This window comes from Chrysemys picta, chromosome 7, assembly GCF_011386835.1.
Source record: "Chrysemys picta bellii isolate R12L10 chromosome 7, ASM1138683v2, whole genome shotgun sequence".
Classification (NCBI taxonomy): domain Eukaryota; kingdom Metazoa; phylum Chordata; order Testudines; family Emydidae; genus Chrysemys; species Chrysemys picta.
In genome coordinates this window covers 4,918,351-4,933,307 of record NC_088797.1, presented here as the reverse complement: position 1 = coordinate 4,933,307, position 14,957 = coordinate 4,918,351, and positions in this window count along the sequence as shown.

Genomic DNA, 14,957 nt, shown 5'->3' with positions numbered 1-14,957 from the left:
CAAAACACCCCAGCTGGAATTCAGCTAGATGGAAAATTCAGCTACATGATTCCAAACTGTTTCCAAAAGCCATTTCCTATTGGTGGAGCTCATCAGTGGACAAGCATTTGTTTAACCAGACTGAAAATGGCTTCTAGGATTTATTTTGAATGGCCTCATTCCCTGACTTTGAAGAAAAAAGGATCTTACCTGGGATCCCATCTAGCTGCTGGGGGGAGCCAGGGTGGTTGTTTAGAGTAGAGGCAGGGGCATGTGCAGAAATTTAACTTTGATGCCTTTTGTGTGTGTGGGGGGGGGGTAGTGTTCTGTGCCTCCCAGTCCCAGCAAGAGTTCACTCTTCCCTCCCCATCCCCAGCTGCAGCAGGAGATTGTCCCCCCCGCTCCCCTGCAGGGCTGGGGCTGGAGACATTCTGTGCCCCAATGATTAGTGGGGGGGCCATGTGGCCCCCTTTGTGCACGCCCCTGAGTAGAGGAGAAGCTGAAGTGAAAGCCACAATGAGAAGGATGGTTAAATGAAGCAAGAGATAATAGTACAAGGCCTAAAGGTGAGAGAAGAGACTAGTAAAGTGAAAACAAGGAGGCAATGGGATCAGAGACGAGGAAAGTACCAGACGAGGAAAGGGAGACTGGAATCAGGAGAAAGGCCCAGCCTAGGGATTGTAGGTGCAGCCACCATTAAAAGATACAGAAGAACTTCAAAATGGAGGATGGAGTTTTATAAAGGAAGCTCCACCCACAGGCAGGGTCATGCCAATTAGGGGCAGAGTTAGGGACTCTATATATAGATTTCTGGGGAGGGTTGCCTTTGGTTTGGTATGGCATGGGGGAGAATGGGGAATTACTGGGTGGGCTTGGAGAAGCTAGTTTTCAGAACAGGTACCCTGAATCCACATAGCTGTCATTTTGGAGGGGGCTGTTTCATGGTCTGTTGATTGTATATTGATTACTTAGGACTTCCCATTCAACACTCGCAGGTTTAATAGGTTCTTTTTCCAAGATCATGCCCAATTTTATTAGAATTTCTGTTCAGTTAGGACCCCCAATATGCATGATTGAAACACTCACACTCAGGAAAAGCCTTCTGCCTTGTCAATAGTTTTATTGACACAATTAATAAAGTTACAAACATTCCAACCCAGCAACATTAAGGGACAATATGGAATGTGTGTCTGAGGATCCATATACTCACATCATCCCTTCCAAAAGAACTGGAAGGGTTAGTCATCCTCCCCATTATCACTAGTGGTCACCATCCAGGTATCTTCCCAAGGCACACTGGTTTGGATATAAGGTTACGAGGCCTTTTATCTTACCTTATTAGCCTCTACATCAATTAATTACCATGGTACTCTTGTGGCCAGGTATCTGCTGATGTTCCTAACTTAAAATATCTCAAGCTGATATAAACTAGCATCCTGTAGTTACTTGTCAGCTGTTTAGTTATTACAGCATTATATCTTGTGATATCTTATGATTTAGGGTTACCTCTGGTTAGCTGCTTATGCTAATAGTTTTGGGCCTTATGCCTGGTTTAGCTAAACTATTGTCTTGCAGGCCTTGTAGGCTCATTATATTCCTGCCTTAACTTACCCCCAGCCCTCACCTAGCAAATACTTATACCTATAGGCTGCAGGTCAAAGAGGCGAAGACACAATAGACCAAATCAAAATACATCTGGACCTCTCAAGTGTCTCTCATTTTAGTCCCAGCAACACCCATTTCCCACAAATTTGGTATCACTAGAAATCATTTACCTCAGAAATAAAGAATCACAAAACTGAGGCTCTAGAAAGAGTTAACTTACACTATTAGAGGGAACCCCACAGCATTTTTGCATGAATTTTTTTGGTCTCATTCTGGGTCTTTGTCACCCATTGCCTCCCTTGTCTGGGCCTCGGCTTTTTGGGAGGAATGAAAAACACCTCACCTTCTGGCTGGAGTCTGGCGGAAGGGAAGTCTGATTCTAAAAGCCCATGACATCTTGCAAAAACACCTCAGGATTTTCAGGCTGGTAGCTAATGCTGTTATCACAGTATCTCAGTCAGGAGGTGGGGAGGATCTAGCTTAGACACCAGCATTTGGTGGGCCTGAGGGGCAAGAGAAAGGAAGGTGAGGGAGAGAAGGATTCCCTTCCTCTGACCCTTGTCAGCAAGATGCAACACAACACTCCAAATCCTTGCAGGAGGTAGAACCTTCTAGGGCAGCCTGCTCTTTATGGATAAGAGATCATTTCTGCTAGTCTATATGCAGGAGCCTCACAGCAGGTATAGAGAACTGTAGGACAGCCTTGTAGTTGATGCTGATGTCAAGAGTTACAAAGGGAATGCCACATTTTGACACAGAACTTCTGGCTACATTCTGCTCCCGGGATTTCCACACTCCTGCTCTTCTCTTTAGTTGAGGCCTCCAGCTGCACTGATCATGGAGGATTAAAATAAGACCACCACGCTCACCTGTATGAACAGCCTACGTCCTGAACCAATATCTCCTGAGAGGAGAGGCTAGAGCAAAAAGATGCAGTGCTACCAAATACCTGCTGGTAGTGACAAGCCATTGAAAGAAACAATTTGTCCATATGAGATTAATTCAGCTAAAAATTAATAGGAGTACTTATGTCACCTTAGAGACTAACAAATTTATTTGAGCATAAGCTTTCGTGGGCTACAGCCCACTTCATCCAATGCATGCAGTGGAAAATACAGTAGGAAGATATATATATATACACACAGAGAACATGAAACAATGTGTGTTACCATACACACTATAAGGAGAGTGATCAGTTAAGGTGAGCTATTATCAGCAGGAGAGAAAAAGAACTGTTTGTAGTGGTAATGAAAATGGCTCATTTCCAGCAATTGACAAGGAGATGTGAGGAACTGTAGGGGGGGGGAATTAAGCATGGGGAAATAGTTTTACCTTGTTCTGCTTTCTTTCTACTTGTAGATAAATGGAGCTTCTCCACTTCCCCAGTATATTCTCTCTTTAGAACAGTGTGTTAGTATCATGGCAAAGTCTTCTAGGAAGAATCTAGATTTGGGACTCTTTCAATATGTAGAGTTTTTTCTTTTTTCCAACATGGATTTTTACATGAATCTACCCCTCTCTGTCCAGCAGCCTGCTATAGGTATTGTGGGCTAGTCATGCAAAATAGTCACCCTCGAAGGAAAACTTGCCTGGTTTGGGGTTTTCTTACAAACTTGAAGCTCAGTCCAGGTTAAAGGAAATTGAAGTGAGATGAGTGACCTCAGGACAATTTATAGTTTCGTCAAGTTGAAATTATATGATGAAACGTAGAATATTTCATGATTTCACCACAGGGAGGTTTTGACTGTGTTTGACTGAGTTGTTAGTGTTTACACCCAAAGCATGTAACCTTTTCATGGACAGAAACTCTATATGTACAATCTACAAGAGTGTGTATGTCAAATTCTGGCTACCGCTGGCAATTATGAGTATTATTAATATAACAGTGTCACAAACATTGGACACTATATTATCATGTTAGAGGGTCCTACATTTCCTGACCTGATGGCTCTATATTCCCTTAATATGGCCCTGAGTTTAGCACAAAGCACTTTGTATTTCTGAATCCAAAATTATGTATAGGAAAATATATAGGGCCAGGTCTAGGTTTCTCATTCCACCCCCTTTGTAGCACTCCTGCTGTGCAAAAGATTCGTATGGTCAGAGATTTTAGAGTCAGAAAGGACCACTGCAAACAGACTCATCTATTTGCATTGTGTAACTGAACAAAATGGAAAAAGTTAAATGAGCGTAAATTAGATTTTTAAAATTCTTTGTTTTAACAGGCTAAGGTATTAACAGCAACAAAATTAAGGAAATGGATGCATATGTGTCCATAATAGATGGAACAATGACAAGTAAAATGTTACTTTAAGTCCATAAGGAAAGATAAATAAATACTGATCTTTGCCATAGCCACAGAGCAAAGAAAGGACTTGTACAAATGAGCTTTCAGCTTCCACTCCATGTTACTCTTCATTCTCCGGGCTTTTACACTCCCCCACATACAGACTCTTGGATCACAGGACTTATTTCAGCTCCAGAGCTTAGAGATCATGGTAACTGACATGAAAAAGTTGACAGGAAGTGCCTTTTTGATATGATTTATTGGTTTAAACGCAGAGCACTATGCGCTGCTTATCCGAGAACAGAGGAGAGTTATGTATAGTAGCTGTATTAAATGTTCTATTGATTTAAATAATTGGATTCATTTAGAAAGATATTACTAAGGCAATTAAAAGCACTTTTAAAAATTATTTCAAAACATGTTAATTTTCCTTTATCTGAAATAACAGAGGACAGCTTGCTTTGTTTTAATAAACTCTCGGTCTTTAAGAATTATCATGCACTTTAATAAATCTAAGCTATTAAGTGAGGAGGAGATTTTATTTTTCTTCAATGTTTCTAAAGGGTATATTGTTTCTTTGGTTACACTCGTTAACAATAATGGGAATTACATCCATGCAGTGAGAGAGAAATCAAGACATTTAAAGAGCATTTTCAGAAAATTCTACTCAGACTAAGATGAAAATCCTGTTCGTGGTATCAATAGGAACATATTATGGATTTTTTTCTTGTTTGAATACCTTGTGGATCTCATTCTCCCAGATCAGCTAAACCAATGTCGAAGAGGACCATGATTTTATTAACTGATTAAGAAAGAAAAACATTGTGGAATGCAAAACAAACAAACAAACCACTTTATCCAAGAGATTTTTTAGAAAAAAAAATAGTGTTACTGGAGACTGTAAGAGCTGTATTCAAGATATTTATATTTCAGATATTAATCCATGTGTCTTCAGAGGGTTTTTTTGCAACACAAATTTGGTCCATTTCCATAACCAAAACATAAGGTTTTAATATCTTGCGCTTGCAACAAATCAATACCCAGGGCATTCGGAGTTGCTTGTTACTGGCTGTGGCTTTTAACAATAATCCAATATGAAGATGAAATGCTAATTCCATTTTAGCAATCAGCTATTGTGGCTGAGTCTTGTTTATGCTAAGGTCCCTTACACCACTCTGGCAGGGGGCCTTTACTAGAACAGTGCAAAGGGAACTTAGTATATCAGCCCTTATAGCAAAGCGTAGCAGTAAGAAAACACACTACTTGTTCCCCGGTGATGAGAGTCAGTTTTTGCATATAATTGCCTGATTATATGCATATTTACATGTTAATCTGGGCTGGCAAAACTATCCAGTGTGCACAGTGAAAATCAGGGACGCCTAAGCATTTATAAATATTCATTTGCTGTTTGGAACTGGTATAATTTGTCATGGCGGCTATTTTTAGTTGAACTTCCTCTAAATTGACATCACATTGACTTGACAAGCCTGGCAACAAATAATCATTATCGGTCTTGTTTCTCTGTTGCTCAGTAAAATACTGCGGGGTTGGAGAGATGCACCTTTCACCTTTGGTTTCTAATGGGCTGTGTGTTGGGGGGTGGGGGACACCTGTATCAAAGAGGAAATTAAGAGCTGGTATTTCCTAACCCTGGAGATAATGAAATCTGGGGCCGAGAGGCTGTCACGCAGGGACCGCTTTGCAGCAGTGTCCTCTGAGCAGATACGATATTGCTTTGCAAACACTGTTTTTAGGCTGACTATTAGGATCGCAATTTGCTATCACATTTCCCAGAGGGCACTTTTGGCTCTAATCACTGCCAGGGGTAGATGAAGGCACATGGAGATCTGGATGCAAACACATCTCAGGCCTTTCCAGATACACTTCTGTCACTATCATGTCACTTTCACAGTAAAACCCCCCTCTATTGCCTTCACCTATTCAAATGCACCAGGGGCCTGCTCCAGAGGCATTGAAACCAATGAAGTGACTCCCATTGACTTCAGCGGGCTTTGGATCAGGCACTATTTGACCCCCGCCCCAGACCTTTAATTCAGATTGTTCAAATCGCAAAATTCATCAGGGTAAGGTATTTAGACTTCAAGCAATTAGGGTCAGGGACTGCCTCTTCCAGCACATTTACACAACATTGAACACAATGGGGTCCTGACCTTGGTTTGGGGCTTCTAAGCACATCTGGATTACAAATAATAGACCAACTCCCCCCCCCACACACACACACATTTTGAAAATAAACAGCTGTTTCCCTCATGGCCCCTGATTGGGGCTGTTAGTAATTTGTGACGTGTAAGAAAATCGCCTCCATCCCAAGCTCCACGCCCCCTTGTTATCCTCATCAAAACCAAGAGTTTATGCCCTTCTGCTATGGGGCTGTGATGCGCGAGCAGGATGTCAGAGACTTTGGCTCTCCCTTGAGGACTCATAGTCTTAAGGAGACTCCAGTCAATAGCACACTGAATCCTGCTTTCTCTTGGGGAGAGTCTGCTCGTGTCAGCATTCTCTCTAGCCCATTCTCTTGCTCTCCTTATTCTCTCATTGCCGCTGTGCTGACGGGTGCAGAACCATAACCCCAAGCAGAAGAGGCAAATGCAGCAAGGCCTGATTCTGATCCCACAAGGGTATAAATCAGGAGCATTTCCACTGACATTAATGGAATTTCACTAGCATAACAGCAGTGCAAGTGAAAGCAGATTGTTCCAGGCCTGCTGTCTTTTTCTCTAACAGGCAGTGGCTCTGTTATTAGAGGATGCGGCTGCCTGTGGGCAAAGCAGACTTCTCTTTCCTTACCAGCCTGCTGCAAAAGCCTGGGCTTTGGAATGAGTTCCCATTCTGATCATTGCAGGGCCATCTGCTGTGACTAGTAGCCTTGTAATTTTGTTTTCCAGTTTCAGTATTGCCAACCCCAAGTATTCAAGAACAATGAGCTGCAGAAATAAAAATAAACCGGGGGTTCTTTTAATTTGCTTTCTGGTTTGGGAGCATTTAGGATGCACTGGAGGTCAGGTTTTCAGGGTTTTCTTTGGATCCCTGTGGGCTAGAAACTGAAAGTGGAAATTCTCATTGAAATCACTTGACTCCAGCATCTGGGGCTTTCAGAAAAACATCAAATATCATGAGACTCATGATAAAAGGGTGAAAACAGAGTTCATAGAATGTTCCTGCCTGTGGTCATGGACAGCCCTCAAGAGCACCTCCTGTTGGTTGGGTGTGAACCTGCACTCTCCTTCTCTCTTCTTGTGGTGTCAGCTGTCAGCCTCGTTAGCCAGAGGGCTGAGCCGCTGAAGACCTGCCTAAGTCACACAGTCAAACGCATGAACGAACAAACCCTTTCCTGGGTAAAAGTTCCAACAGGGCCTGTTCCTGTGCCCTTGGTAACATCTGCAGCCCTGTCTCTGGGCTCAGTTCTCAGCCCCTTCTGGGCTAGCTGCACTGGTATAAAGCAGTGCCCCCAGGGCTTTTTCCCTGGAGACTCTAAGTCCTTTAGCCATTCTCTGGTGTCCCTTTAAGACTTGGCCTTCACTTGGGCCTCTAAACAAGCCTTATCCCCTTCTTGGGGCTTTGGCCACCCTGCCAGTGGAGGGACCTGGGCCTGCCCACTACTCTGGGTTCTGAACCAGGGACCCTATAAAAAACCATCATGTGCTGCTTCCTGGAATAGGTGCTGCAGCTACTTCCTGGGCCACTTCCCACATAGCCCCTTCCTCTTCTTGGGTTCTCTGTCTGTTCCCTGTTTGATCAGGGTCTCTTCCAGGTCTCCTTGCCTGGAAAGTTTCTTAGTCTCTGTCCTGATTTCTCAGGGTCTTCTCTCAGGCCTTTTTGCCTGCAGAGCTTGTAACAGTCCTGTTCCTGCTTGAGTAGTGTTTCTCCCAATCTCTTTACCTGTAGAGTTTCACAGCCCCTTGTTCCTTCTTCACCCTTCCAGTCCCAGCCAGCAACTGAACTGCTCAGACCCTGCAGCTCCTTTTAACTGAACCTGTTGCAGTCTGATTGGCTGCTTCCCTGCAGCCTTTCTAGGCCGGCCTGGAGGATCCACCTTCGCTGCTCCTTTTCTGGAGCAGGGTGTGGTAGGACCACAATGCCTCTAGCAGGGGGTCTCCAAGGGCCGTACATCCATCACACTACCTCATAGAGTTGCAATCTAAGTATTTATTGGATGTCTAGCTGATTTTACCTTTAATTTTTTCCTTGTCACATTCCCTTTATGTAATGGTGCTAAGACAGACCGATAAAACAGCAGTATGTGAACCTCTGGCACAAGTACACTTGTTTCTGCAGGAATATGCTCACGTGTGAGTGAATTCCTGCATCTGCACAAGTGAAAACTCCTCTCTAAACATTTGCACCAACAAAAAACGGTCGCACACATTTTTGTGGAAAAGCAGGTTTGAACGTGGCTCGATCGGATCACGATTTGGGTTTCACAAATTTGTATGTGCACTTAATTTCCTCCCAATTCACCCAGTTCTAGCTACAAGTCAGCAACCTAGCCTTTGGATTTTTATCCTCTGAAGACTCTGAAGAGCAAAATAAGTCATATATCAACTAAATTTATATCTGATGAGAGAGGAAAAAGTATAACAAATGCTGGCTGGATGAAGAACTCATGATTTTTCTTTATACGAAGCACAAATGATTTTCTTCAGACAATGCTCACAATCATGCCATACATAGAGTCATGCTTTTCTAATATCTAATTACACATTGTATAGTTAAGATCTGAAAACATCTTTTTGGAATTGTGTTAGTAAAGACCACTCACTTCGCCTGTGTCCATTAATACAAAGAAGATGACTGCAAATATCTGATACATACCTCAGCCGTAAACCATAATCCAAAATCATGACTTTACATTGTCTAACCATAGTATTTCTCCACAATCTGTTGCACAACTGTTAATTCCTGATGTTTTCAATTACTGGAAATATGCGTGAATTAAAACACGACATTTAGTAGGATTGACTTTGTTGCAGTATAATGCCTTTTGCTTGGTAAAATGTCAAGGCAAAACTGGAGAGGTTTATTTTTAAAGCAGGAGACAATGCCAGAGAATCAGTGCTCTATGCCAAAGATTTTACTTCTCTTATACCAAGGCAGGCTGTTGTGAACAGTACAATAGCATTTTAAAGTGAAAGAAATAGGACAGTACCAGGTGCTTCAGTCCACAACATGAGAAAGGAAGATCTTGTGGTGAAGGCACTGGACTGGGATTCAGGAGATATCATTTTAGTTCCTAGCTCTGTCATAGACTTCCTGTGTGATCTTGAACAAGTCACTTAATCTTTCTGTTCCTCAGCTCCCCAACAGGGAAAATACTCCCTTGGTCTGTTGTGTCTATTGAAACAACCTCTTCAGGACATGGGGTGAAGGGGACGATGCTCTATCTCATCCGATGTGTCTGTATAGTGCCTAGCATAATGGGATGTCTTCTAGGCACGGCTGTAGAAGTATTTGTTATGGCAGGAGTGTGAGAGAGATCATGAAAGATTCCTGTACTTGTCATTGGTTTTATTTAATCTGGAAGTGATTTTTTCCCCCTCCCAACTTTTTTGCTTATCAACATGGTCTCATGGCACTTGCTCTCATTACTGGGCATTTTGACAACGCTTGGAGCTCAGGAGCTCAATTATGTCTGAGGATAAGCCAAGCTCTTCAAAGGAGGATTTTCCTATTTCAAACTCCAACAATCCAGCCCGAAAGACGGGTGAGGAACTGCTTCAATTTCCTAACCTAGATTTAATTCACCATAGAATTTATGTCTGTAACAGGACCCATCAGAAGATAAGGAGTACTTGTGGCACCTTAGAGACTAACAAATTTATTAGAGCATAAGCTTTCATGGACTACAGCCCACTTCTTCGGATGCATATAGAGTGAAACATATATTGAGGAGATATATATACACACATACAGAGAGCATGAACAGGTGGGAGTTGTCTTACCAACTCTGAGAGGCCAATTAAGTAAGAGAAAAAAACTTTTTTTCATCAACATCAAGGAAGCTCAGTGCAGTTGAACCTTGCCAGAGCACGTTTGCATTTGTTCTCTTGCTGGCTATAAGAAAAGTTCAATCCTTTATCCCACGGTGTACTTTTAGAGACTTGATACCTACTAGGCTGAGGAGTCTTGGGGTCCAATCCTGCTTCCATTCATCTCCAGCTCTTAGTCTCAAAGGCACCAGGGCTGCTACCGATTTGGGACGGAGATTGAAAGGTGGGCCCAGATTACAGGCCTGCAGCGCTGGCTGAGAGGTAGAGCTGAGAGGGAGCCTTATGTTTGCCAGGTCTAGGGTTAAATTCCCTTTGCTACATCCTGCTCTCCGTAACCTAAAAGGCACTGGAGCGTCCTACTCTGTTCTATAGCCCATCCCATCTCTGAGCCTCGCCAAAGGAGATCCAGGCGTTTGGAGAGAGAAATCTGCCCATTTGTGGGTCAGCACAAAGTTTAGGGCCTGCACGAGGTTGTGAGGGTCAAATGACTGAATGGTCACACAGGGCGGTCATGTTGGTGTGGGAGGGTTGACCGGGAGACAGGCCAGGGGAGAGACGATGGATTTCAGTTTACGTGCCTCCAGTGGCCAACATTGCCCTGTACAGCTGGCATGAGGGGCGGCAGCTACTGTCCTAGCCCACAGGCAGCAGCTGGAGGTGGATCCACCTCCCAGCACGGGGCTTTGAGTCCTGATTTTTCACCTGGCTGACTGGTCAGTCTGGTCTCACCTGTATGTCCAGGCCATGAATGATCATAGAAACAGCTATTTAACAAAGAGCTACTTAACAATACATGGACCCTGCCAATCCTGGCTAATAGCCATTAAGGGACTTATCCTCCATGAATTTATCTAGCTCTTTTTTGAACTCTGTTATAGTATTGGCTTTCACAACACCCTCTGGCAAGGAGTTCCACAGGTTGACCGTGCACTGTATGAAGAAATACTTCCTTTTGTTTGTTTTAAATCTGCTGCCTATTAATTTCATTTGGTGACCCCTCGTTCTTGTGTTATGAGAAGGAGTAAATCACCCTTCCTTATTTATTTTCTCCACACCAGTCATGATTTTGTAGACCTCTATCATATCCCCCCTTAGTCGTCTCTTTTCCAAGCTGAAAAGTCCCAGTCTTATTGATCTCGCCTCATATGGAAGCCGTTCTCTTCCCCTAATAATTTTTGTTGCCTTTTTCTGAAGCTTTTCCAATTCTAATATAGCTTTTGTTTGAGATGGGGCGACCACATCTGCATGCAGTGTTCGAGATGTGGGCGTACCACGGATTTATATAGAGGCGATATGATACTTGTCCCCAGGCTGACAATTTTTCCTTTGGAGTAGGGTAGGATCTGTTTTGGATTGCATCCATGCACATGAATTCCCAGGCCTACCGGTCAGTATCTTCTCTGGGAGTTTTCCCCGTCTGCAGAAATTGTCATTTGCCTGTGGATTTCCTAGACAAATTGTTACTATGATTGTCACTTAGAGAAGACCCCCATTAACAGCAATGGGCTTTGGAGCAGGTCTGCTTTCACTGAATTGTCTTTTCAGAATTACGTGAGCCCTATTTTGGGATATTCTCGTCTCTGCTGAGATTTGCACAGTATGGTGCTGGTGGAACGTTATCATCACGTGTGTCACTGGCCATTTGGGAGCTCAGATACCTGAGTTTTGCTTGTGCAGATGGAGTAATTGCATTCGCAGATGACACCTGCACTTTTGCACCTTGAACTGGGTTTCAGTTGGTAACGAGCTGGCAGTGCGTGCGTGCACCACTCTGCACTGGCAGCAGGAGCTGGTATTACTGGGGAATGTTAAGTGGCCTCTGCTGGCTCAGGCAGATGGCGCCATCTTTATCCAACCTGAATATAAAGGAGGCAGGGGCGGCTCTAGGCACCAGCAAAGCAAGCACGTGCTTGGGGCAGCCCATTTGCAGGGGCGGCAGGGATCCAGCCTGGGAGCTGAGAACCAACAGGGGGCCCTGGGAGCTGTAGTTCCTTGGTTAGCTCCCTGCCTATAGAGCCAGCCCTGGCGCAGGGAAAGAACTACATTTCCCAGCATTCCCTTGGCCACTACCAACAGGAAAGAGGGGGAGGGAGGGAGGAAGCTGAGACCTCATGCTGCAGCCTGCTGTGAATGGAGAGCTGCACTGGGAGTAGGGATTCCATGTTTTAACATTCAAAAAATTGGACACTCCACGGGGAGGGAGAGTAGCCCCACCCTGCCCCCATCCACTCCCTCCGACTGCCCCCCCAGAAACCCCAACCCATCCAACCCCCCTGCTCCATGTCCCCTGATCACCCCCTCCCAGGACCCCTGCCCCAACTGCCCCCCCAGGACCCCACCCCCTATCTGAGCCCCACTGGTCCTTGTCCCCTGATTGCCCCCTCCCGGGACCCCACCCCCTATCTAAGCCCCACTGGTCCTTGTCCCCTGATTGCCCCCTCCCGGGACCCCACCCCCATCTAAGCCTCCCTTCTCCTTGTCCCCAACTGCCCCCTCCTGAGACCCCCCCAACTTCCCCCCTAGGACCCTACCCCCTACCTGCCCCCTGACAAACCCCTGGGACTCCCATGCCTATCCAACCTCTGCCTGTCCCCTGATTGCCCCCCCAAACCCCTGACCCATCTAACCCCCCTTCTCCCTGCCCCTGACTGCCCCCCTGAACCTCTGCCCCATCCAGCCCCCCCTGCTCCCTGTCCCTTGACTGCCCCCCTGAACCTCTGCCCCATGTAACCCCCCGTGCTCCCTGCCCCCCCCGGAACCCCCTACCCCTTCTCCAACCCCCCAGCCCCCTTTCCTGCCACTCAGACCAGCGTGTCTGGCTTCGCGCAGCGCCAGACACACTGCTGCATACATGCTGCCGTGCTCCCCTGCAGAGCCACAGCCCCCCCAGCACCTGCCTTCCAGATTTGAACACCTCAAAATTCAGGAGTGCTCAAGCTCAATTTGGGCGGCTGTTACTTCATTTCTCCCAAATCAAATATACTGATCCACTGTAACTTGCTGTAGAAAAAGTAGAATAAATTGAGCAAGAAATGCTTCCCAGTGGTTATTAGGACTGGAATTGCTATTTTCAACAGCCATTGCCTTTTGTTTGTTTGTTTAAAAGGAAGACAGTGATATTGCATTGGCAAATTCCCCATAGAAAGAAAGAGTGGAACAAAAGGATAATAAACGCACCTCAACTTTTCCTCATTTAAGTAGGACAGTCTTATAATATGCATCCAGACATCCTCCAATCACACAAGCTGAAAATTGTTCCACTTTACTGCAGTTCTGTAACCATATGGGAACCAATCCTGTCTGTGTTCTATGCACACCCAAAATTCCTGCTGAATGACCCGCCCTGGGAGCAAGTTACCAGTGACCCAGGGCTGCGGCGGAAGGAGGGTGCAGGGCGGGGGGGGGGGGAGAGAGCCCAGGGCTGGGGCGGCAGGAGGTGTGTGCGGGGGGGCAATGGTGGGGGGGTAGGGGGAACCCAGGGCTGGGGCGGCAGGGAGGTGCGGGTGGGGGGGGGGTGAGAGCCCAGGGCTGGGGTGGCAGGGGGGTGCGGGTCGGGAGGGGAGAGCCCAGGGCGGGGGGTGCGGGTCAGGGGGGGGAGAGCCCAGGGTGGGACGGGGGGCAGCCAAAATTTTTTTTGCTTGGGGCAGCAAAAAACCTAGAGCCGGCCCTGAAAGGAGGTGTAAGTAGCTCTCCAAGGTGTGGGCTGAGCAGTCACGAGTGAGGAGCTGTAGGAGGAACCAAGCCTGGGGAGAAAGCCGTCCATGTTTTTGTTAGTGACTTTGTTAGCAAAGCTAAGTGCCAAGAAGGATGGGACGCTGATTTTACACAGGAAAAGTACCTGCTTGGAATGCCCTTATGAGGGAGCAAGGGATGATGGTTTTTCTTTCTGAGCCGCCCCCCCCCCCCAACATACTATAAAAACTCCAGAGCCAGCGGAGGGGCCTCAGGGCTCCTGGCTTCAGTCACCGCGTGGGGGGGCTCACTCAGGGCTTTAGCTCTGTGGGACTCTGGGCTTCAGCTGTGGAGGTGGGAGAGGCTCAGAGCTCCAGACTTCAGCCACTGGGTGAAGGGTAGGGCCTCAGGACTTCTGCCCCGTGGGGGCACTGGGGCTCCAGGCTTTAGACCCACGGGGGCACCAGGGCTCAGGGCTTCAGTCCCGCGGTGGGAACCAGGACTTGGAGTGCCAGACATTAGCCCTGTGGGGGGCACTGAGACTTGGGGCTCTCTGCAGCTCTGCCTCCTGGTTTCAGCCCTGTGATGGTGCTGGGCTTTAGCTCCGAGGCCCCACAGCTCTCTGAAACCGGCTCGCGGCCCCCTGGGGGCCATGGACCCCTGATTGAGAACCGCTGGTCTAGTGGCTAGGGCACTCGCCTGGGGCCTTAGGAGACCTGGGTTTAATCCTCTTGCTCTGCTACAGTCTACCTGTACAACCTTGGACAAGTCACTTAGTCCTTCAATTCCCCATGTGTATGATGGGATAATAGCACTGCCCTACCTCACAGGGGTGTCATGAATTTAAATACATTAAAGATTCTGAGGTGCTCAGGTACTATGTTAATGAGGGGCCAGATAAGTACCTTGGACAGATGTGATTCTGTATTTCCGAAGAAGGTTTATTTGTAGCTACATTATGTAATGTTGTGAGCTTTAATATAAACCATAAAGATTAATAAAACCAAAACATTCTGCCTATTCAAACCCCTACTTTAGGAAGGATGCCTGTGTGCATCTTAGAGGGCAGAAACCATTGCCATTTTAAAACATATGAATGAGTTGATTTATATTTCTGTCTTTTTGGCATCTCTGATGGGATATATAAACACCACCACCTTGGCCTCTGGGAACCAAATTGCTTGTGATTTTTTTGATTTTTCAAAAAAAAAAATCATCAAAATGTTTTGAAATTTTAAAATTCCAAAGAAATTAAAAATGTCACATTTGGGGGTGAAATTTTTAATATTTGTTTCAAGCAGCTATAGCTCTGGTGGCAATTTTTTGGATTTACAAAAAAAAAAGGACATTTTTCTAAACTAAAAGAACAAGCAAAATATTGTGGGGAAAAAATATTGAATTTTTTT